The sequence below is a fragment of the Coffea arabica genome, chromosome 10e, assembly GCF_036785885.1.
Source record: "Coffea arabica cultivar ET-39 chromosome 10e, Coffea Arabica ET-39 HiFi, whole genome shotgun sequence".
NCBI lineage: Eukaryota > Viridiplantae > Streptophyta > Magnoliopsida > Gentianales > Rubiaceae > Coffea > Coffea arabica.
In genome coordinates, this window is record NC_092328.1 from 26,210,360 (window position 1) to 26,235,450 (window position 25,091).

Here is a 25,091-nt window from a genome sequence, read left to right on the forward strand (position 1 = left end):
AGAGGAGAGGACTGATGTGTGCACGAGTCTCAGCCCACGCAATAACCCAGTCCGAGTTCCATTGGGCCCAGTCACACGTGCACGGGCCAAGCTCTTCAAAGAATCACTCCAAGCCCTGGTTCGAGTCGTCCAAGACCAACATGGAGTTCACAAAGATATTGAGGGCTTAGAGAGAGACAATCAAGCCATTTGCACCATGATCCAAGCCCACGAAGACTCAAGTGGGCCTTCAAGAGGACCGGCCCTATAGGGCCTTAGCCTTAGTATTTGATAGATTGGATTAATTTGTCTTCATAGCTCATTGGGCCGGCCCATCTTGGACACCAAGATGGCCGAACTATTTGCCATTGTTTCCTTAGGTTTTCTTAGTCACGTTGGCCTATAAATAGGCTTGCTTTGTAAGGTTTTAGGGTAGTCGTTTTATCAATAAAATTGGTTTAATTCGTTCCTTCTTCTAAGAAGAGAGTTCGAGCACTTTAACTTGCTTTGGCAAGGGTTATTGAGCAATCTTGCGTCCTGTCCTCGATTGTTCATCCGACCTATTCCCCTGGAGTATTCACCTTCATCGGAGTGTCGTCTACCACATAAATCAAATCGTGTCGTCCGTTTGATTCTAGGTCCCGCGATCCAAGCGTTGGACAACCTTGCTAGATCCTTGGGCAAACGTGCTACGTGTCTCGAAACAAGTTGATCGAGGAACGTATCAGGACACTTTGGTGTCACCAAGACCTTGTGTGCTTTACAGGAACATTTCTGTTGGCCACGCATGAGGCGGGATGTAGAGCGAGTGGTGTCACGCTGCATCACCTGTCACCGTGCCAAGTCCAAGCTCCAACCTTTCAGTTTGTATACACCTCTACCTATCCCTTCAGCACCATGGGTACACACTTTTGCACGATGGCAAACGTAAGGTCCTTACACCTCTCACACCTGCACAAGTTTATGAGGACCAACTACTATTGCAAAGGGAGTGTGAACAAGACCGTCAAAGGAGGAAACTAAATGATGCGGTTGAGCACGAGGCCCAAAGTGTACAAGTAGACCCTGTGAAGGTGCCCCAAGGCCCAGTGACACGAGCACGAGCTAAGAGATTCAAGGAGTCCCTCCAAGCCTTGGTACGTGCCATCCAAACCCAAGAGAAACCGGGCATTGAAGGAATTGAGTTGGAATATCCTTGCACGACTACTAAAATGCTGCTTACAATTGAAGATGCGAGTGTTCAAGCTCCAAACGGCGGGCTGAGCCACAGTTAAGTACCCTCGCTGAGCCGTACGGGGGTCTCGCTGTCCGGTTAGCGAGTCGGGGGTCCAAGGGGGCGACGCGCCCCTGGCTTGGGGGCCCGGGGGCACAGCGAAGACCCCGGTGGGGGTTCGGGAGCAATGCCCCCGATGCTTATGATCTATAGTTAGTTGGGCTAGCTTTCGGTCAAGTATAGGCCCAAGGGGCTGGCCGAACTTTCCTTGTTATTTTTCCAGTTTATTAGGTCTTAGTTACGGCTATTAATAGCCTCAAGCCGCATGTTACATTCAGTTTTTGAGAGTATTGAATAAAATTTCCAGAATTTCGTCCATTCCTTGTGGCAAATTCCCTTAGCTTGTGAAAGCTAAGTTGAACATCCTAGAGTCGATCCTAGGCTGTTCTTGACTTATCAATCAAGCACACATACTTGATTGTGGCGTCCTCTACCGTTAAATCTGTTCTTGAGTGGTCCAAGTTCGGGTTCAACTCCATCAAATCTTCATCGTGTTCCTCTAGATCCGAAGTAGCTTCCGCGTCTCGTATCAGCTGGCATCAGAGCTAGTTAGAGGTATCACGAATATCCTTTTTTATCGTTTTTAGATCTATTTTAGTCTGTCAAGTCCGAAATCTGTCTTTGTTGTTTCCTTGTCAGAAATCTGTCTTTGTTGTTTAGTTGTTGTCCGAAATTTTCTGTCCAGTTTTGTCTTGTGTTTATGTTCTGTTTAAATCCAGAAAAAAAAAAAAATCTCTTGTGTTGCATACCTTATTGTCATTCCCTTGAGTCGTTGATGGAATTAATTGCTGGGTTGCCGAATCTGTTTGCACTTGTTTCTTGAACCTTTGTGCTGTTGCTTTGCAAAACTCGAACATCAAAACCTTATTGGGGAAGTCTTGAGCTTCTTGGATCAAAGAGGTTAATCTTGGCAGTCTTGAAACCTGAAATAAACCTTCAACCGTGTTCTTGTTTTCATGGAACTTTGATCTTGAAACCAAATCTGTCCAAGTTGTTTACGTTAATTGCTGTGAAATTGTGGTCTAAGCTAGCTGGCTATTGTGTGAAAACACCCCAACAGAAGTCAAAAAAAAATTTCAAGAAAGACGGCTCTAGTTTCCAATTCTTGACCAGCCTTCAAGTTTTACCAAATCTGATTCAAACTTGGACTTTCAAATCTGAACAGCCCTAGTCTTGGTCAGCATTCAAGCCACCAAATCTGATTCAAACTTGGACTTCCAAATCTGAACAACATCCAATTCTTGACAGCCTACAAGTTTACCAAATTTTGTGCAAAATCTGACTTCCAAATCTGACCAGCCCCAAAATTTCGAATTTGGACCACTTGGGACTCCCAAATCTGACCAAACTCCACGGTTTCTAATCTTGGCAACCCCAAGTGTCCAAATCAGATCACGGACCAAAAAGACCACGGACCAGCAGCTCAACACATTCCAGAAATTTGGGTTTCGGGTAGAGTTTTCTAGGATTTTCAAAATTTCAGCATTCAAGTTAATTGTCTTACTTTCTTTTGAGTCGTTAGTTATTGTCCAGCTATATTCTGAGTCTTGAGTCGTGTCTAGGTCTTCAGTCATTCACCTCCATTTATTGCTACTAGCTTGTGTGTCACTTGTTGACTAGTCAAGAACGTACACTGCGATGACGCCTAGTTTGTTCAACTCGAGCAACTAGCAAGCCAAGGAATTGCTTGGTAAGATTATTAGATAGTGATACACTTGAGTGAAACACGAGTGTGAGTGACCTATACATCGTATTAAAAAAAAAAAAAAAAAGAGAGAGGAACTCGTTTTTGTTTATTTGTTTTGCAGGTGAACTAAATATGTCTAGTGGAGTGGGTAGCCAAACCATGGACATCAAACTACAGTTGGAAGCCATGATGGGGGAGTTCAAGCGATTGCTCAAGAATGAAATTGAGCCATTGCATGATCGAATTGATCAGTTGGAGAACTCGAGACCTCCACCTACCCCGAGTAAGGGCAAAGAATCGGCATACTCAAACGATGAAGAGGAAGCGTTTGAGGGAAGGTACCAAAATGATCAAAGGTTCCAACGTCGAGGAGACGACACCATTAAAGGTGTCAAACTCAAGATTCCCTCATTCCAAGGCAAGTCGGACCCCGAGGCGTACTTGGAATGGGAACGGAAAATTGAGTTAGTCTATGAATGCCACACCTATACGGAGGAGCAAAAGGTGAAACTAGCAGCCGTAGAATTCACTGACTACGCCTCCATTTGGTGGGACCAACTTAGACTAAGCCGAAGGAGAAATCGTGAGAGACCTTTCGAAACTTGGGAGGAAATGAGGAGTCTGATGAGAAAAAGGTTCGTTCCGAGCTACTATAGCCGAGATCTACACCGTCGGCTACAAGCTCTCAACCAAGGGTCCATGTCAGTTGAGGATTATTACAAGGAGATGGAAATGGCCATCATGAAGGCGGATTTGCGTGAAGATGGAGAGGCCACTATGGCTCGTTTTCTACATGGATTGAGGCCCGAGATTGCCGAAGTAGTGGAACTCCAACACTACCTCGACATGAATGAAATGCTCGAGAAGGCGGTTACAATTGAACGGCGCCTCAAGAGGAGGGGTACTGCGCGACAAAGCACTACTTATCAAGCTGGAAATTGGCGCACTTCTCAACCAAAAAGGGAGGAGAAAGCCGCAGCTCCTTCTTACCCTCCAAGGCCGAATGGCCTCCCTTCCAAGGCAACGCCCAAGCCTGACTTTGAGGCTAATAATGCAGCTACCAATCCACGTGGTCGAGACACCAAGTGTTTTAAGTGTCAAGGATTTGGCCATATCGCTTCTCAATGCCCCAGCCAAAGGACCATGCTGATGTTGCCAAATGGGGAAATTGTATCAGATGAGGAAGAGGAGTACGAGGGGATACCGCCTCTAGAAGAGGAAGAGAATGAATCGAGTGAGGAGATACCTACGCATGAGGAGATTGGATGCCTAGTGGTTCGAAAGGTCCTCACTACCCGCGCCAAAGAGGAGGAAATGGAGGTACAACGGGACAACCTTTTCTACACAAGGTGTCATATCAAGGATAAGGTGTGTAGTGTTGTTATTGATAGTGGGAGTTGTGCCAATGTCGCTAGTCTACTCATGGTAGAAATGCTAGGGCTCCAAGTTATCAAACATCCAAGACCTTATCGCCTTCAATGGTTGAACAATGAAGGGGAAGTCCGTGTGTTTAGACAAGTAAAAGTGCCATTCCGAATTGGCAAGTATGAAGACGAGGTTACTTGTGATGTCGTGCCAATGCAAGCAAGTCACCTCATTCTTGGACGGCCTTGGCAATATGATCGCGATGCCGAATTCAAGGGAAGAGCTAATAAATATGTCTTTACTCATTGCAATAGAACGGTGACACTTGTACCTCTCACCCCAAAACAAGTGTATGAAGATCAAATGAGGCTCCAAAAGGAGTATGAGCTAGAACTTGAGAGGAAAAAGCGAGAGAAAAGTGAGGAAGAAAAAGGAGAGAGTAGGGCCGAACCCCTAGGGAAGAAAAAGGCAACAAGTGGGTCGGCTATGAGAGAAGAAAATAAGGGGAAGCTAAGCTTGCTAGCAAAAGCCAAAGATGAATTTGAGGACATATTTCCTGAGGATGTACCTGATGGACTACCACCGCTAAGGGGAATCGAGCACCAAATCGATCTCATTCCTGGAGCACCATTGCCTAACAAACCAGCCTATGTCCAACAAGCTAATAAGCACAGGCGCAAGCTTGTCTTTGAACCAGGTGATTGGGTCTGGTTACATTTGCGCAAGGAGAGGTTTCCAAAACAACGGCAAAGCAAGCTGTCACCACGAGGAGATGGGCCTTTTCAAGTTATTGAGCGCATCAACGACAACGCATACCGCTTAGATCTGCCTGGTGAGTATACTGTTAGTGCTACATTCAATGTTGCTGATCTAAGTCCATTTATTGCAGGGGACGAGTACGATTTGAGGGCAAATCCTTTTCAAGAGGAGGGGAATGATGCGGTTGAGCACGAGGCCCAAAGTGTACAAGTAGACCCTGTGAAGGTGCCCCAAGGCCCAGTGACACGAGCACGAGCTAAGAGATTCAAGGAGTCCCTCCAAGCCTTGGTACGTGCCATCCAAACCCAAGAGAAACTGGGCATTGAAGGAATTGAGTTGGAATATCCTTGCACGACTACTAAAATGCTGCTTACAATTGAAGATGCGAGTGTTCAAGCTCCAAACGGCGGGCTGAGCCGCAGTTAAGTACCCTCGCTGAGCCGTACGGGGGTCTCGCTGTCCGGTTAGCGAGTCGGGGGTCCAAGGGGGCGACGCGCCCCTGGCTTGGGGGCCCGGGGGCGCAGCGAAGACCCCGGTGGGGGTTCGGGAGCAATGCCCCCGATGCTTATGATCTATAGTTAGTTGGGCTAGCTTTCGGTCAAGTATAGGCCCAAGGGGCTGGCCGAACTTTCCTTGTTATTTTTCCAGTTTATTAGGTCTTAGTTACGGCTATTAATAGCCTCAAGCCGCATGTTACATTCAGTTTTTGAGAGTATTGAATAAAATTTCCAGAATTTCGTCCATTCCTTGTGGCAAATTCCCTTAGCTTGTGAAAGCTAAGTTGAACATCCTAGAGTCGATCCTAGGCTGTTCTTGACTTATCAATCAAGCACACATACTTGATTGTGGCGTCCTCTACCGTTAAATCTGTTCTTGAGTGGTCCAAGTTCGGGTTCAACTCCATCAAATCTTCATCGTGTTCCTCTAGATCCGAAGTAGCTTCCGCGTCTCGTATCAGCTGGCATCAGAGCTAGTTAGAGGTATCACGAATATCCTTTTTTATCGTTTTTAGATCTATTTTAGTCTTCTAAATTCGTAGCTCAAGTGCTCGGGTTTGTCAAGTCCGAAATCTGTCTTTGTTGTTTCCTTGTCAGAAATCTGTCTTTGTTGTTTAGTTGTTGTCCGAAATTTTCTGTCCAGTTTTGTCTTGTGTTTATGTTCTGTTTAAATCCAGAAAAAAAAAAATCTCTTGTGTTGCATACCTTATTGTCATTCCCTTGAGTCGTTGATGGAATTAATTGCTGGGTTGCCGAATCTGTTTGCACTTGTTTCTTGAACCTTTGTGCTGTTGCTTTGCAAAACTCGAACATCAAAACCTTATTGGGGAAGTCTTGAGCTTCTTGGATCAAAGAGGTTAATCTTGGCAGTCTTGAAACCTGAAATAAACCTTCAACCGTGTTCTTGTTTTCATGGAACTTTGATCTTGAAACCAAATCTGTCCAAGTTGTTTACGTTAATTGCTGTGAAATTGTGGTCTAAGCTAGCTGGCTATTGTGTGAAAACACCCCAACAGAAGTCAAAAAAAATTTCAAGAAAGACGGCTCTAGTTTCCAATTCTTGACCAGCCTTCAAGTTTTACCAAATCTGATTCAAACTTGGACTTTCAAATCTGAACAGCCCTAGTCTTGGTCAGCATTCAAGCCACCAAATCTGATTCAAACTTGGACTTTCAAATCTGAACAGCCCTAGTCTTGGTCAGCATTCAAGCCACCAAATCTGATTCAAACTTGGACTTCCAAATCTGAACAACATCCAATTCTTGACAGCCTACAAGTTTACCAAATTTTGTGCAAAATCTGACTTCCAAATCTGACTAGCCCCAAAATTTCGAATTTGGACCACTTGGGACTCCCAAATCTGACCAAACTCCACGGTTTCTAATCTTGGCAACCCCAAGTGTCCAAATCAGATCACGGACCAAAAAGACCACGGACCAGCAGCTCAACACATTCCAGAAATTTGGGTTTCGGGTAGAGTTTTCTAGGATTTTCAAAATTTCAGCATTCAAGTTAATTGTCTTACTTTCTTTTGAGTCGTTAGTTATTGTCCAGCTATATTCTGAGTCTTGAGTCGTGTCTAGGTCTTCAGTCATTCACCTCCATTTATTGCTACTAGCTTGTGTGTCACTTGTTGACTAGTCAAGAACGTACACTGCGGTGACGCCTAGTTTGTTCAACTCGAGCAACTAGCAAGCCAAGGAATTGCTTGGTAAGATTATTAGAGAGTGATACACTTGAGTGAAACACGAGTGTGAGTGACCTATACATCGTATTAAAAAAAAAAAAAAAAAAGAGAGAGGAACTCGTTTTTGTTTATTTGTTTTGCAGGTGAACTAAATATGTCTAGTGGAGTGGGTAGCCAAACCATGGACATCAAACTACAGTTGGAAGCCATGATGGGGGAGTTCAAGCGATTGCTCAAGAATGAAATTGAGCCATTGCATGATCGAATTGATCAGTTGGAGAACTCGAGACCTCCACCTACCCCGAGTAAGGGCAAAGAATCGGCATACTCAAACGATGAAGAGGAAGCGTTTGAGGGAAGGTACCAAAATGATCAAAGGTTCCAACGTCGAGGAGACGACACCATTAAAGGTGTCAAACTCAAGATTCCCTCATTCCAAGGCAAGTCGGACCCCGAGGCGTACTTGGAATGGGAACGGAAAATTGAGTTAGTCTATGAATGCCACACCTATACGGAGGAGCAAAAGGTGAAACTAGCAGCCGTAGAATTCACTGACTACGCCTCCATTTGGTGGGACCAACTTAGACTAAGCCGAAGGAGAAATCGTGAGAGACCTTTCGAAACTTGGGAGGAAATGAGGAGTCTGATGAGAAAAAGGTTCGTTCCGAGCTACTATAGCCGAGATCTACACCGTCGGCTACAAGCTCTCAACCAAGGGTCCATGTCAGTTGAGGATTATTACAAGGAGATGGAAATGGCCATCATGAAGGCGGATTTGCGTGAAGATGGAGAGGCCACTATGGCTCGTTTTCTACATGGATTGAGGCCCGAGATTGCCGAAGTAGTGGAACTCCAACACTACCTCGACATGAATGAAATGCTCGAGAAGGCGGTTACAATTGAACGGCGCCTCAAGAGGAGGGGTACTGCGCGACAAAGCACTACTTATCAAGCTGGAAATTGGCGCACTTCTCAACCAAAAAGGGAGGAGAAAGCCGCAGCTCCTTCTTACCCTCCAAGGCCGAATGGCCTCCCTTCCAAGGCAACGCCCAAGCCTGACTTTGAGGCTAATAATGCAGCTACCAATCCACGTGGTCGAGACACCAAGTGTTTTAAGTGTCAAGGATTTGGCCATATCGCTTCTCAATGCCCCAGCCAAAGGACCATGCTGATGTTGCCAAATGGGGAAATTGTATCAGATGAGGAAGAGGAGTACGAGGGGATACCGCCTCTAGAAGAGGAAGAGAATGAATCGAGTGAGGAGATACCTACGCATGAGGAGATTGGATGCCTAGTGGTTCGAAAGGTCCTCACTACCCGCGCCAAAGAGGAGGAAATGGAGGTACAACGGGACAACCTTTTCTACACAAGGTGTCATATCAAGGATAAGGTGTGTAGTGTTGTTATTGATAGTGGGAGTTGTGCCAATGTCGCTAGTCTACTCATGGTAGAAATGCTAGGGCTCCAAGTTATCAAACATCCAAGACCTTATCGCCTTCAATGGTTGAACAATGAAGGGGAAGTCCGTGTGTTTAGACAAGTAAAAGTGCCATTCCGAATTGGCAAGTATGAAGACGAGGTTACTTGTGATGTCGTGCCAATGCAAGCAAGTCACCTCATTCTTGGACGGCCTTGGCAATATGATCGCGATGCCGAATTCAAGGGAAGAGCTAATAAATATGTCTTTACTCATTGCAATAGAACGGTGACACTTGTACCTCTCACCCCAAAACAAGTGTATGAAGATCAAATGAGGCTCCAAAAGGAGTATGAGCTAGAACTTGAGAGGAAAAAGCGAGAGAAAAGTGAGGAAGAAAAAGGAGAGAGTAGGGCCGAACCCCTAGGGAAGAAAAAGGCAACAAGTGGGTCGGCTATGAGAGAAGAAAATAAGGGGAAGCTAAGCTTGCTAGCAAAAGCCAAAGATGAATTTGAGGACATATTTCCTGAGGATGTACCTGATGGACTACCACCGCTAAGGGGAATCGAGCACCAAATCGATCTCATTCCTGGAGCACCATTGCCTAACAAACCAGCCTATGTCCAACAAGCTAATAAGCACAGGCGCAAGCTTGTCTTTGAACCAGGTGATTGGGTCTGGTTACATTTGCGCAAGGAGAGGTTTCCAAAACAACGGCAAAGCAAGCTGTCACCACGAGGAGATGGGCCTTTTCAAGTTATTGAGCGCATCAACGACAACGCATACCGCTTAGATCTGCCTGGTGAGTATACTGTTAGTGCTACATTCAATGTTGCTGATCTAAGTCCATTTATTGCAGGGGACGAGTACGATTTGAGGGCAAATCCTTTTCAAGAGGAGGGGAATGATGCGGTTGAGCACGAGGCCCAAAGTGTACAAGTAGACCCTGTGAAGGTGCCCCAAGGCCCAGTGACACGAGCACGAGCTAAGAGATTCAAGGAGTCCCTCCAAGCCTTGGTACGTGCCATCCAAACCCAAGAGAAACTGGGCATTGAAGGAATTGAGTTGGAATATCCTTGCACGACTACTAAAATGCTGCTTACAATTGAAGATGCGAGTGTTCAAGCTCCAAACGGCGGGCTGAGCCGCAGTTAAGTACCCTCGCTGAGCCGTACGGGGGTCTCGCTGTCCGGTTAGCGAGTCGGGGGTCCAAGGGGGCGACGCGCCCCTGGCTTGGGGGCCCGGGGGCGCAGCGAAGACCCCGGTGGGGGTTCGGGAGCAATGCCCCCGATGCTTATGATCTATAGTTAGTTGGGCTAGCTTTCGGTCAAGTATAGGCCCAAGGGGCTGGCCGAACTTTCCTTGTTATTTTTCCAGTTTATTAGGTCTTAGTTACGGCTATTAATAGCCTCAAGCCGCATGTTACATTCAGTTTTTGAGAGTATTGAATAAAATTTCCAGAATTTCGTCCATTCCTTGTGGCAAATTCCCTTAGCTTGTGAAAGCTAAGTTGAACATCCTAGAGTCGATCCTAGGCTGTTCTTGACTTATCAATCAAGCACACATACTTGATTGTGGCGTCCTCTACCGTTAAATCTGTTCTTGAGTGGTCCAAGTTCGGGTTCAACTCCATCAAATCTTCATCGTGTTCCTCTAGATCCGAAGTAGCTTCCGCGTCTCGTATCAGCTGGCATCAGAGCTAGTTAGAGGTATCACGAATATCCTTTTTTATCGTTTTTAGATCTATTTTAGTCTTCTAAATTCGTAGCTCAAGTGCTCGGGTTTGTCAAGTCCGAAATCTGTCTTTGTTGTTTCCTTGTCAGAAATCTGTCTTTGTTGTTTAGTTGTTGTCCGAAATTTTCTGTCCAGTTTTGTCTTGTGTTTATGTTCTGTTTAAATCCAGAAAAAAAAAAATCTCTTGTGTTGCATACCTTATTGTCATTCCCTTGAGTCGTTGATGGAATTAATTGCTGGGTTGCCGAATCTGTTTGCACTTGTTTCTTGAACCTTTGTGCTGTTGCTTTGCAAAACTCGAACATCAAAACCTTATTGGGGAAGTCTTGAGCTTCTTGGATCAAAGAGGTTAATCTTGGCAGTCTTGAAACCTGAAATAAACCTTCAACCGTGTTCTTGTTTTCATGGAACTTTGATCTTGAAACCAAATCTGTCCAAGTTGTTTACGTTAATTGCTGTGAAATTGTGGTCTAAGCTAGCTGGCTATTGTGTGAAAACACCCCAACAGAAGTCAAAAAAAATTTCAAGAAAGACGGCTCTAGTTTCCAATTCTTGACCAGCCTTCAAGTTTTACCAAATCTGATTCAAACTTGGACTTTCAAATCTGAACAGCCCTAGTCTTGGTCAGCATTCAAGCCACCAAATCTGATTCAAACTTGGACTTTCAAATCTGAACAGCCCTAGTCTTGGTCAGCATTCAAGCCACCAAATCTGATTCAAACTTGGACTTCCAAATCTGAACAACATCCAATTCTTGACAGCCTACAAGTTTACCAAATTTTGTGCAAAATCTGACTTCCAAATCTGACCAGCCCCAAAATTTCGAATTTGGACCACTTGGGACTCCCAAATCTGACCAAACTCCACGGTTTCTAATCTTGGCAACCCCAAGTGTCCAAATCAGATCACGGACCAAAAAGACCACGGACCAGCAGCTCAACACATTCCAGAAATTTGGGTTTCGGGTAGAGTTTTCTAGGATTTTCAAAATTTCAGCATTCAAGTTAATTGTCTTACTTTCTTTTGAGTCGTTAGTTATTGTCCAGCTATATTCTGAGTCTTGAGTCGTGTCTAGGTCTTCAGTCATTCACCTCCATTTATTGCTACTAGCTTGTGTGTCACTTGTTGACTAGTCAAGAACGTACACTGCGGTGACGCCTAGTTTGTTCAACTCGAGCAACTAGCAAGCCAAGGAATTGCTTGGTAAGATTATTAGAGAGTGATACACTTGAGTGAAACACGAGTGTGAGTGACCTATACATCGTATTAAAAAAAAAAAAAAAAAAAGAGAGAGGAACTCGTTTTTGTTTATTTGTTTTGCAGGTGAACTAAATATGTCTAGTGGAGTGGGTAGCCAAACCATGGACATCAAACTACAGTTGGAAGCCATGATGGGGGAGTTCAAGCGATTGCTCAAGAATGAAATTGAGCCATTGCATGATCGAATTGATCAGTTGGAGAACTCGAGACCTCCACCTACCCCGAGTAAGGGCAAAGAATCGGCATACTCAAACGATGAAGAGGAAGCGTTTGAGGGAAGGTACCAAAATGATCAAAGGTTCCAACGTCGAGGAGACGACACCATTAAAGGTGTCAAACTCAAGATTCCCTCATTCCAAGGCAAGTCGGACCCCGAGGCGTACTTGGAATGGGAACGGAAAATTGAGTTAGTCTATGAATGCCACACCTATACGGAGGAGCAAAAGGTGAAACTAGCAGCCGTAGAATTCACTGACTACGCCTCCATTTGGTGGGACCAACTTAGACTAAGCCGAAGGAGAAATCGTGAGAGACCTTTCGAAACTTGGGAGGAAATGAGGAGTCTGATGAGAAAAAGGTTCGTTCCGAGCTACTATAGCCGAGATCTACACCGTCGGCTACAAGCTCTCAACCAAGGGTCCATGTCAGTTGAGGATTATTACAAGGAGATGGAAATGGCCATCATGAAGGCGGATTTGCGTGAAGATGGAGAGGCCACTATGGCTCGTTTTCTACATGGATTGAGGCCCGAGATTGCCGAAGTAGTGGAACTCCAACACTACCTCGACATGAATGAAATGCTCGAGAAGGCGGTTACAATTGAACGGCGCCTCAAGAGGAGGGGTACTGCGCGACAAAGCACTACTTATCAAGCTGGAAATTGGCGCACTTCTCAACCAAAAAGGGAGGAGAAAGCCGCAGCTCCTTCTTACCCTCCAAGGCCGAATGGCCTCCCTTCCAAGGCAACGCCCAAGCCTGACTTTGAGGCTAATAATGCAGCTACCAATCCACGTGGTCGAGACACCAAGTGTTTTAAGTGTCAAGGATTTGGCCATATCGCTTCTCAATGCCCCAGCCAAAGGACCATGCTGATGTTGCCAAATGGGGAAATTGTATCAGATGAGGAAGAGGAGTACGAGGGGATACCGCCTCTAGAAGAGGAAGAGAATGAATCGAGTGAGGAGATACCTACGCATGAGGAGATTGGATGCCTAGTGGTTCGAAAGGTCCTCACTACCCGCGCCAAAGAGGAGGAAATGGAGGTACAACGGGACAACCTTTTCTACACAAGGTGTCATATCAAGGATAAGGTGTGTAGTGTTGTTATTGATAGTGGGAGTTGTGCCAATGTCGCTAGTCTACTCATGGTAGAAATGCTAGGGCTCCAAGTTATCAAACATCCAAGACCTTATCGCCTTCAATGGTTGAACAATGAAGGGGAAGTCCGTGTGTTTAGACAAGTAAAAGTGCCATTCCGAATTGGCAAGTATGAAGACGAGGTTACTTGTGATGTCGTGCCAATGCAAGCAAGTCACCTCATTCTTGGACGGCCTTGGCAATATGATCGCGATGCCGAATTCAAGGGAAGAGCTAATAAATATGTCTTTACTCATTGCAATAGAACGGTGACACTTGTACCTCTCACCCCAAAACAAGTGTATGAAGATCAAATGAGGCTCCAAAAGGAGTATGAGCTAGAACTTGAGAGGAAAAAGCGAGAGAAAAGTGAGGAAGAAAAAGGAGAGAGTAGGGCCGAACCCCTAGGGAAGAAAAAGGCAACAAGTGGGTCGGCTATGAGAGAAGAAAATAAGGGGAAGCTAAGCTTGCTAGCAAAAGCCAAAGATGAATTTGAGGACATATTTCCTGAGGATGTACCTGATGGACTACCACCGCTAAGGGGAATCGAGCACCAAATCGATCTCATTCCTGGAGCACCATTGCCTAACAAACCAGCCTATGTCCAACAAGCTAATAAGCACAGGCGCAAGCTTGTCTTTGAACCAGGTGATTGGGTCTGGTTACATTTGCGCAAGGAGAGGTTTCCAAAACAACGGCAAAGCAAGCTGTCACCACGAGGAGATGGGCCTTTTCAAGTTATTGAGCGCATCAACGACAACGCATACCGCTTAGATCTGCCTGGTGAGTATACTGTTAGTGCTACATTCAATGTTGCTGATCTAAGTCCATTTATTGCAGGGGACGAGTACGATTTGAGGGCAAATCCTTTTCAAGAGGAGGGGAATGATGCGGTTGAGCACGAGGCCCAAAGTGTACAAGTAGACCCTGTGAAGGTGCCCCAAGGCCCAGTGACACGAGCACGAGCTAAGAGATTCAAGGAGTCCCTCCAAGCCTTGGTACGTGCCATCCAAACCCAAGAGAAACTGGGCATTGAAGGAATTGAGTTGGAATATCCTTGCACGACTACTAAAATGCTGCTTACAATTGAAGATGCGAGTGTTCAAGCTCCAAACGGCGGGCTGAGCCGCAGTTAAGTACCCTCGCTGAGCCGTACGGGGGTCTCGCTGTCCGGTTAGCGAGTCGGGGGTCCAAGGGGGCGACGCGCCCCTGGCTTGGGGGCCCGGGGGCGCAGCGAAGACCCCGGTGGGGGTTCGGGAGCAATGCCCCCGATGCTTATGATCTATAGTTAGTTGGGCTAGCTTTCGGTCAAGTATAGGCCCAAGGGGCTGGCCGAACTTTCCTTGTTATTTTTCCAGTTTATTAGGTCTTAGTTACGGCTATTAATAGCCTCAAGCCGCATGTTACATTCAGTTTTTGAGAGTATTGAATAAAATTTCCAGAATTTCGTCCATTCCTTGTGGCAAATTCCCTTAGCTTGTGAAAGCTAAGTTGAACATCCTAGAGTCGATCCTAGGCTGTTCTTGACTTATCAATCAAGCACACATACTTGATTGTGGCGTCCTCTACCGTTAAATCTGTTCTTGAGTGGTCCAAGTTCGGGTTCAACTCCATCAAATCTTCATCGTGTTCCTCTAGATCCGAAGTAGCTTCCGCGTCTCGTATCAGCTGGCATCAGAGCTAGTTAGAGGTATCACGAATATCCTTTTTTATCGTTTTTAGATCTATTTTAGTCTTCTAAATTCGTAGCTCAAGTGCTCGGGTTTGTCAAGTCCGAAATCTGTCTTTGTTGTTTCCTTGTCAGAAATCTGTCTTTGTTGTTTAGTTGTTGTCCGAAATTTTCTGTCCAGTTTTGTCTTGTGTTTATGTTCTGTTTAAATCCAGAAAAAAAAAAATCTCTTGTGTTGCATACCTTATTGTCATTCCCTTGAGTCGTTGATGGAATTAATTGCTGGGTTGCCGAATCTGTTTGCACTTGTTTCTTGAACCTTTGTGCTGTTGCTTTGCAAAACTCGAACATCAAAACCTTATTGGGGAAGTCTTGAGCTTCTTGGATCAAAGAGGTTAATCTTGGCAGTCTTGAAACCTGAAATAAACCTTCAACCGTGTTCTTGTTTTCATGGAACTTTGATCTTGAAACCAAATCTGTCCAAGTTGTTTACGTTAATTGCTGTGAAATTGTGGTCTAAGCTAGCTGGCTATTGTGTGAAAACACCCCAACAGAAGTCAAAAAAAATTTCAAGAAAGACGGCTCTAGTTTCCAATTCTTGACCAGCCTTCAAGTTTTACCAAATCTGATTCAAACTTGGACTTTCAAATCTGAACAGCCCTAGTCTTGGTCAGCATTCAAGCCACCAAATCTGATTCAAACTTGGACTTTCAAATCTGAACAGCCCTAGTCTTGGTCAGCATTCAAGCCACCAAATCTGATTCAAACTTGGACTTCCAAATCTGAACAACATCCAATTCTTGACAGCCTACAAGTTTACCAAATTTTGTGCAAAATCTGACTTCCAAATCTGACCAGCCCCAAAATTTCGAATTTGGACCACTTGGGACTCCCAAATCTGACCAAACTCCACGGTTTCTAATCTTGGCAACCCCAAGTGTCCAAATCAGATCACGGACCAAAAAGACCACGGACCAGCAGCTCAACACATTCCAGAAATTTGGGTTTCGGGTAGAGTTTTCTAGGATTTTCAAAATTTCAGCATTCAAGTTAATTGTCTTACTTTCTTTTGAGTCGTTAGTTATTGTCCAGCTATATTCTGAGTCTTGAGTCGTGTCTAGGTCTTCAGTCATTCACCTCCATTTATTGCTACTAGCTTGTGTGTCACTTGTTGACTAGTCAAGAACGTACACTGCGGTGACGCCTAGTTTGTTCAACTCGAGCAACTAGCAAGCCAAGGAATTGCTTGGTAAGATTATTAGAGAGTGATACACTTGAGTGAAACACGAGTGTGAGTGACCTATACATCGTATTAAAAAAAAAAAAAAAAAAAGAGAGAGGAACTCGTTTTTGTTTATTTGTTTTGCAGGTGAACTAAATATGTCTAGTGGAGTGGGTAGCCAAACCATGGACATCAAACTACAGTTGGAAGCCATGATGGGGGAGTTCAAGCGATTGCTCAAGAATGAAATTGAGCCATTGCATGATCGAATTGATCAGTTGGAGAACTCGAGACCTCCACCTACCCCGAGTAAGGGCAAAGAATCGGCATACTCAAACGATGAAGAGGAAGCGTTTGAGGGAAGGTACCAAAATGATCAAAGGTTCCAACGTCGAGGAGACGACACCATTAAAGGTGTCAAACTCAAGATTCCCTCATTCCAAGGCAAGTCGGACCCCGAGGCGTACTTGGAATGGGAACGGAAAATTGAGTTAGTCTATGAATGCCACACCTATACGGAGGAGCAAAAGGTGAAACTAGCAGCCGTAGAATTCACTGACTACGCCTCCATTTGGTGGGACCAACTTAGACTAAGCCGAAGGAGAAATCGTGAGAGACCTTTCGAAACTTGGGAGGAAATGAGGAGTCTGATGAGAAAAAGGTTCGTTCCGAGCTACTATAGCCGAGATCTACACCGTCGGCTACAAGCTCTCAACCAAGGGTCCATGTCAGTTGAGGATTATTACAAGGAGATGGAAATGGCCATCATGAAGGCGGATTTGCGTGAAGATGGAGAGGCCACTATGGCTCGTTTTCTACATGGATTGAGGCCCGAGATTGCCGAAGTAGTGGAACTCCAACACTACCTCGACATGAATGAAATGCTCGAGAAGGCGGTTACAATTGAACGGCGCCTCAAGAGGAGGGGTACTGCGCGACAAAGCACTACTTATCAAGCTGGAAATTGGCGCACTTCTCAACCAAAAAGGGAGGAGAAAGCCGCAGCTCCTTCTTACCCTCCAAGGCCGAATGGCCTCCCTTCCAAGGCAACGCCCAAGCCTGACTTTGAGGCTAATAATGCAGCTACCAATCCACGTGGTCGAGACACCAAGTGTTTTAAGTGTCAAGGATTTGGCCATATCGCTTCTCAATGCCCCAGCCAAAGGACCATGCTGATGTTGCCAAATGGGGAAATTGTATCAGATGAGGAAGAGGAGTACGAGGGGATACCGCCTCTAGAAGAGGAAGAGAATGAATCGAGTGAGGAGATACCTACGCATGAGGAGATTGGATGCCTAGTGGTTCGAAAGGTCCTCACTACCCGCGCCAAAGAGGAGGAAATGGAGGTACAACGGGACAACCTTTTCTACACAAGGTGTCATATCAAGGATAAGGTGTGTAGTGTTGTTATTGATAGTGGGAGTTGTGCCAATGTCGCTAGTCTACTCATGGTAGAAATGCTAGGGCTCCAAGTTATCAAACATCCAAGACCTTATCGCCTTCAATGGTTGAACAATGAAGGGGAAGTCCGTGTGTTTAGACAAGTAAAAGTGCCATTCCGAATTGGCAAGTATGAAGACGAGGTTACTTGTGATGTCGTGCCAATGCAAGCAAGTCACCTCATTCTTGGACGGCCTTGGCAATATGATCGCGATGCCGAATTCAAGGGAAGAGCTAATAAATATGTCTTTACTCATTGCAATAGAACGGTGACACTTGTACCTCTCACCCCAAAACAAGTGTATGAAGATCAAATGAGGCTCCAAAAGGAGTATGAGCTAGAACTTGAGAGGAAAAAGCGAGAGAAAAGTGAGGAAGAAAAAGGAGAGAGTAGGGCCGAACCCCTAGGGAAGAAAAAGGCAACAAGTGGGTCGGCTATGAGAGAAGAAAATAAGGGGAAGCTAAGCTTGCTAGCAAAAGCCAAAGATGAATTTGAGGACATATTTCCTGAGGATGTACCTGATGGACTACCACCGCTAAGGGGAATCGAGCACCAAATCGATCTCATTCCTGGAGCACCATTGCCTAACAAACCAGCCTATGTCCAACAAGCTAATAAGCACAGGCGCAAGCTTGTCTTTGAACCAGGTGATTGGGTCTGGTTACATTTGCGCAAGGAGAGGTTTCCAAAACAACGGCAAAGCAAGCTGTCACCACGAGGAGATGGGCCTTTTCAAGTTATTGAGCGCATCAACGACAACGCATACCGCTTAGATCTGCCTGGTGAGTATACTGTTAGTGCTACATTCAATGTTGCTGATCTAAGTCCATTTATTGCAGGGGACGAGTACGATTTGAGGGCAAATCCTTTTCAAGAGGAGGGGAATGATGCGGTTGAGCACGAGGCCCAAAGTGTACAAGTAGACCCTGTGAAGGTGCCCCAAGGCCCAGTGACACGAGCACGAGCTAAGAGATTCAAGGAGTCCCTCCAAGCCTTGGTACGTGCCATCCAAACCCAAGAGAAACTGGGCATTGAAGGAATTGAGTTGGAATATCCTTGCACGACTACTAAAATGCTGCTTACAATTGAAGATGCGAGTGTTCAAGCTCCAAACGGCGGGCTGAGCCGCAGTTAAGTACCCTCGCTGAGCCGTACGGGGGTCTCGCTGTCCGGTTAGCGAGTCGGGGGTCCAAGGGGGCGACGCGCCCCTGGCTTGGGGGCCCGGGGGCGCAGCGAAGACCCCGGTGGGGGTTCGGGAGCAATGCCCCCGATGCTTATGATCTATAGTTAGTTGGGCTAGCTTTCGGTCAAGTATAGGCCCAAGGGGCTGGCCGAACTTTCCTTGTTATTTTTCCAGTTTATTAGGTCTTAGTTACGGCTATTAATAGCCTCAAGCCGCATGTTACATTCAGTTTTTGAGAGTATTGAATAAAATTTCCAGAATTTCGTCCATTCCTTGTGGCAAATTCCCTTAGCTTGTGAAAGCTAAGTTGAACATCCTAGAGTCGATCCTAGGCTGTTCTTGACTTATCAATCAAGCACACATACTTGATTGTGGCGTCCTCTACCGTTAAATCTGTTCTTGAGTGGTCCAAGTTCGGGTTCAACTCCATCAAATCTTCATCGTGTTCCTCTAGATCCGAAGTAGCTTCCGCGTCTCGTATCAGCTGGCATCAGAGCTAGTTAGAGGTATCACGAATATCCTTTTTTATCGTTTTTAGATCTATTTTAGTCTTCTAAATTCGTAGCTCAAGTGCTCGGGTTTGTCAAGTCCGAAATCTGTCTTTGTTGTTTCCTTGTCAGAAATCTGTCTTTGTTGTTTAGTTGTTGTCCGAAATTTTCTGTCCAGTTTTGTCTTGTGTTTATGTTCTGTTTAAATCCAGAAAAAAAAAAATCTCTTGTGTTGCATACCTTATTGTCATTCCCTTGAGTCGTTGATGGAATTAATTGCTGGGTTGCCGAATCTGTTTGCACTTGTTTCTTGAACCTTTGTGCTGTTGCTTTGCAAAACTCGAACATCAAAACCTTATTGGGGAAGTCTTGAGCTTCTTGGATCAAAGAGGTTAATCTTGGCAGTCTTGAAACCTGAAATAAACCTTCAACCGTGTTCTTGTTTTCATGGAACTTTGATCTTGAAACCAAATCTGTCCAAGTTGTTTACGTTAATTGCTGTGAAATTGTGGTCTAAGCTAGCTGGCTATTGTGTGAAAACACCCCAACAGAAGTCAAAAAAAATTTCAAGAAAGACGGCTCTAGTTTCCAATTCTTGACCAGCCTTCAAGTTTTACCAAATCTGATTCAAACTTGGACTTTCAAATCTGAACAGCCCTAGTCTTGGTCAGCATTCAAGCCACCAAATCTGATTCAAACTTGGACTTTCAAATCTGAACAGCCCTAGTCTTGGTCAGCATTCAAGCCACCAAATCTGATTCAAACTTGGACTTCCAAATCTGAACAACATCCAATTCTTGACAGCCTACAAGTTTACCAAATTTTGTGCAAAATCTGACTTCCAAATCTGACTAGCCCCAAAATTTCGAATTTGGACCACTTGGGACTCCCAAATCTGACCAAACTCCACGGTTTCTAATCTTGGCAACCCCAAGTGTCCAAATCAGATCACGGACCAAAAAGACCACGGACCAGCAGCTCAACACATTCCAGAAATTTGGGTTTCGGGTAGAGTTTTCTAGGATTTTCAAAATTTCAGCATTCAAGTTAATTGTCTTACTTTCTTTTGAGTCGTTAGTTATTGTCCAGCTATATTCTGAGTCTTGAGTCGTGTCTAGGTCTTCAGTCATTCACCTCCATTTATTGCTACTAGCTTGTGTGTCACTTGTTGACTAGTCAAGAACGTACACTGCGGTGACGCCTAGTTTGTTCAACTCGAGCAACTAGCAAGCCAAGGAATTGCTTGGTAAGATTATTAGAGAGTGATACACTTGAGTGAAACACGAGTGTGAGTGACCTATACATCGTATTAAAAAAAAAAAAAAAAAAAGAGAGAGGAACTCGTTTTTGTTTATTTGTTTTGCAGGTGAACTAAATATGTCTAGTGGAGTGGGTAGCCAAACCATGGACATCAAACTACAGTTGGAAGCCATGATGGGGGAGTTCAAGCGATTGCTCAAGAATGAAATTGAGCCATTGCATGATCGAATTGATCAGTTGGAGAACTCGAGACCTCCACCTACCCCGAGTAAGGGCAAAGAATCGGCATACTCAAACGATGAAGAGGAAGCGTTTGAGGGAAGGTACCAAAATGATCAAAGGTTCCAACGTCGAGGAGACGACACCATTAAAGGTGTCAAACTCAAGATTCCCTCATTCCAAGGCAAGTCGGACCCCGAGGCGTACTTGGAATGGGAACGGAAAATTGAGTTAGTCTATGAATGCCACACCTATACGGAGGAGCAAAAGGTGAAACTAGCAGCCGTAGAATTCACTGACTACGCCTCCATTTGGTGGGACCAACTTAGACTAAGCCGAAGGAGAAATCGTGAGAGACCTTTCGAAACTTGGGAGGAAATGAGGAGTCTGATGAGAAAAAGGTTCGTTCCGAGCTACTATAGCCGAGATCTACACCGTCGGCTACAAGCTCTCAACCAAGGGTCCATGTCAGTTGAGGATTATTACAAGGAGATGGAAATGGCCATCATGAAGGCGGATTTGCGTGAAGATGGAGAGGCCACTATGGCTCGTTTTCTACATGGATTGAGGCCCGAGATTGCCGAAGTAGTGGAACTCCAACACTACCTCGACATGAATGAAATGCTCGAGAAGGCGGTTACAATTGAACGGCGCCTCAAGAGGAGGGGTACTGCGCGACAAAGCACTACTTATCAAGCTGGAAATTGGCGCACTTCTCAACCAAAAAGGGAGGAGAAAGCCGCAGCTCCTTCTTACCCTCCAAGGCCGAATGGCCTCCCTTCCAAGGCAACGCCCAAGCCTGACTTTGAGGCTAATAATGCAGCTACCAATCCACGTGGTCGAGACACCAAGTGTTTTAAGTGTCAAGGATTTGGCCATATCGCTTCTCAATGCCCCAGCCAAAGGACCATGCTGATGTTGCCAAATGGGGAAATTGTATCAGATGAGGAAGAGGAGTACGAGGGGATACCGCCTCTAGAAGAGGAAGAGAATGAATCGAGTGAGGAGATACCTACGCATGAGGAGATTGGATGCCTAGTGGTTCGAAAGGTCCTCACTACCCGCGCCAAAGAGGAGGAAATGGAGGTACAACGGGACAACCTTTTCTACACAAGGTGTCATATCAAGGATAAGGTGTGTAGTGTTGTTATTGATAGTGGGAGTTGTGCCAATGTCGCTAGTCTACTCATGGTAGAAATGCTAGGGCTCCAAGTTATCAAACATCCAAGACCTTATCGCCTTCAATGGTTGAACAATGAAGGGGAAGTCCGTGTGTTTAGACAAGTAAAAGTGCCATTCCGAATTGGCAAGTATGAAGACGAGGTTACTTGTGATGTCGTGCCAATGCAAGCAAGTCACCTCATTCTTGGACGGCCTTGGCAATATGATCGCGATGCCGAATTCAAGGGAAGAGCTAATAAATATGTCTTTACTCATTGCAATAGAACGGTGACACTTGTACCTCTCACCCCAAAACAAGTGTATGAAGATCAAATGAGGCTCCAAAAGGAGTATGAGCTAGAACTTGAGAGGAAAAAGCGAGAGAAAAGTGAGGAAGAAAAAGGAGAGAGTAGGGCCGAACCCCTAGGGAAGAAAAAGGCAACAAGTGGGTCGGCTATGAGAGAAGAAAATAAGGGGAAGCTAAGCTTGCTAGCAAAAGCCAAAGATGAATTTGAGGACATATTTCCTGAGGATGTACCTGATGGACTACCACCGCTAAGGGGAATCGAGCACCAAATCGATCTCATTCCTGGAGCACCATTGCCTAACAAACCAGCCTATGTCCAACAAGCTAATAAGCACAGGCGCAAGCTTGTCTTTGAACCAGGTGATTGGGTCTGGTTACATTTGCGCAAGGAGAGGTTTCCAAAACAACGGCAAAGCAAGCTGTCACCACGAGGAGATGGGCCTTTTCAAGTTATTGAGCGCATCAACGACAACGCATACCGCTTAGATCTGCCTGGTGAGTATACTGTTAGTGCTACATTCAATGTTGCTGATCTAAGTCCATTTATTGCAGGGGACGAGTACGATTTGAGGGCAAATCCTTTTCAAGAGGAGGGGAATGATGCGGTTGAGCACGAGGCCCAAAGTGTACAAGTAGACCCTGTGAAGGTGCCCCAAGGCCCAGTGACACGAGCACGAGCTAAGAGATTCAAGGAGTCCCTCCAAGCCTTGGTACGTGCCATCCAAACCCAAGAGAAACTGGGCATTGAAGGAATTGAGTTGGAATATCCTTGCACGACTACTAAAATGCTGCTTACAATTGAAGATGCGAGTGTTCAAGCTCCAAACGGCGGGCTGAGCCGCAGTTAAGTACCCTCGCTGAGCCGTACGGGGGTCTCGCTGTCCGGTTAGCGAGTCGGGGGTCCAAGGGGGCGACGCGCCCCTGGCTTGGGGGCCCGGGGGCGCAGCGAAGACCCCGGTGGGGGTTCGGGAGCAATGCCCCCGATGCTTATGATCTATAGTTAGTTGGGCTAGCTTTCGGTCAAGTATAGGCCCAAGGGGCTGGCCGAACTTTCCTTGTTATTTTTCCAGTTTATTAGGTCTTAGTTACGGCTATTAATAGCCTCAAGCCGCATGTTACATTCAGTTTTTGAGAGTATTGAATAAAATTTCCAGAATTTCGTCCATTCCTTGTGGCAAATTCCCTTAGCTTGTGAAAGCTAAGTTGAACATCCTAGAGTCGATCCTAGGCTGTTCTTGACTTATCAATCAAGCACACATACTTGATTGTGGCGTCCTCTACCGTTAAATCTGTTCTTGAGTGGTCCAAGTTCGGGTTCAACTCCATCAAATCTTCATCGTGTTCCTCTAGATCCGAAGTAGCTTCCGCGTCTCGTATCAGCTGGCATCAGAGCTAGTTAGAGGTATCACGAATATCCTTTTTTATCGTTTTTAGATCTATTTTAGTCTTCTAAATTCGTAGCTCAAGTGCTCGGGTTTGTCAAGTCCGAAATCTGTCTTTGTTGTTTCCTTGTCAGAAATCTGTCTTTGTTGTTTAGTTGTTGTCCGAAATTTTCTGTCCAGTTTTGTCTTGTGTTTATGTTCTGTTTAAATCCAGAAAAAAAAAAATCTCTTGTGTTGCATACCTTATTGTCATTCCCTTGAGTCGTTGATGGAATTAATTGCTGGGTTGCCGAATCTGTTTGCACTTGTTTCTTGAACCTTTGTGCTGTTGCTTTGCAAAACTCGAACATCAAAACCTTATTGGGGAAGTCTTGAGCTTCTTGGATCAAAGAGGTTAATCTTGGCAGTCTTGAAACCTGAAATAAACCTTCAACCGTGTTCTTGTTTTCATGGAACTTTGATCTTGAAACCAAATCTGTCCAAGTTGTTTACGTTAATTGCTGTGAAATTGTGGTCTAAGCTAGCTGGCTATTGTGTGAAAACACCCCAACAGAAGTCAAAAAAAATTTCAAGAAAGACGGCTCTAGTTTCCAATTCTTGACCAGCCTTCAAGTTTTACCAAATCTGATTCAAACTTGGACTTTCAAATCTGAACAGCCCTAGTCTTGGTCAGCATTCAAGCCACCAAATCTGATTCAAACTTGGACTTTCAAATCTGAACAGCCCTAGTCTTGGTCAGCATTCAAGCCACCAAATCTGATTCAAACTTGGACTTCCAAATCTGAACAACATCCAATTCTTGACAGCCTACAAGTTTACCAAATTTTGTGCAAAATCTGACTTCCAAATCTGACTAGCCCCAAAATTTCGAATTTGGACCACTTGGGACTCCCAAATCTGACCAAACTCCACGGTTTCTAATCTTGGCAACCCCAAGTGTCCAAATCAGATCACGGACCAAAAAGACCACGGACCAGCAGCTCAACACATTCCAGAAATTTGGGTTTCGGGTAGAGTTTTCTAGGATTTTCAAAATTTCAGCATTCAAGTTAATTGTCTTACTTTCTTTTGAGTCGTTAGTTATTGTCCAGCTATATTCTGAGTCTTGAGTCGTGTCTAGGTCTTCAGTCATTCACCTCCATTTATTGCTACTAGCTTGTGTGTCACTTGTTGACTAGTCAAGAACGTACACTGCGGTGACGCCTAGTTTGTTCAACTCGAGCAACTAGCAAGCCAAGGAATTGCTTGGTAAGATTATTAGAGAGTGATACACTTGAGTGAAACACGAGTGTGAGTGACCTATACATCGTATTAAAAAAAAAAAAAAAAAAAGAGAGAGGAACTCGTTTTTGTTTATTTGTTTTGCAGGTGAACTAAATATGTCTAGTGGAGTGGGTAGCCAAACCATGGACATCAAACTACAGTTGGAAGCCATGATGGGGGAGTTCAAGCGATTGCTCAAGAATGAAATTGAGCCATTGCATGATCGAATTGATCAGTTGGAGAACTCGAGACCTCCACCTACCCCGAGTAAGGGCAAAGAATCGGCATACTCAAACGATGAAGAGGAAGCGTTTGAGGGAAGGTACCAAAATGATCAAAGGTTCCAACGTCGAGGAGACGACACCATTAAAGGTGTCAAACTCAAGATTCCCTCATTCCAAGGCAAGTCGGACCCCGAGGCGTACTTGGAATGGGAACGGAAAATTGAGTTAGTCTATGAATGCCACACCTATACGGAGGAG

At 45.1% G+C, this 25,091-nt stretch overlaps 1 pseudogene; it reads left to right on the forward strand.

Moving 5' to 3' along the window:
* LOC140015182 (uncharacterized) overlaps window positions 1-24,814 on the forward strand; it is a 148,253-nt pseudogene extending 123,439 nt beyond the window's left edge.
* The last annotated feature ends 277 nt before the right edge of the window (window positions 24,815-25,091 follow it).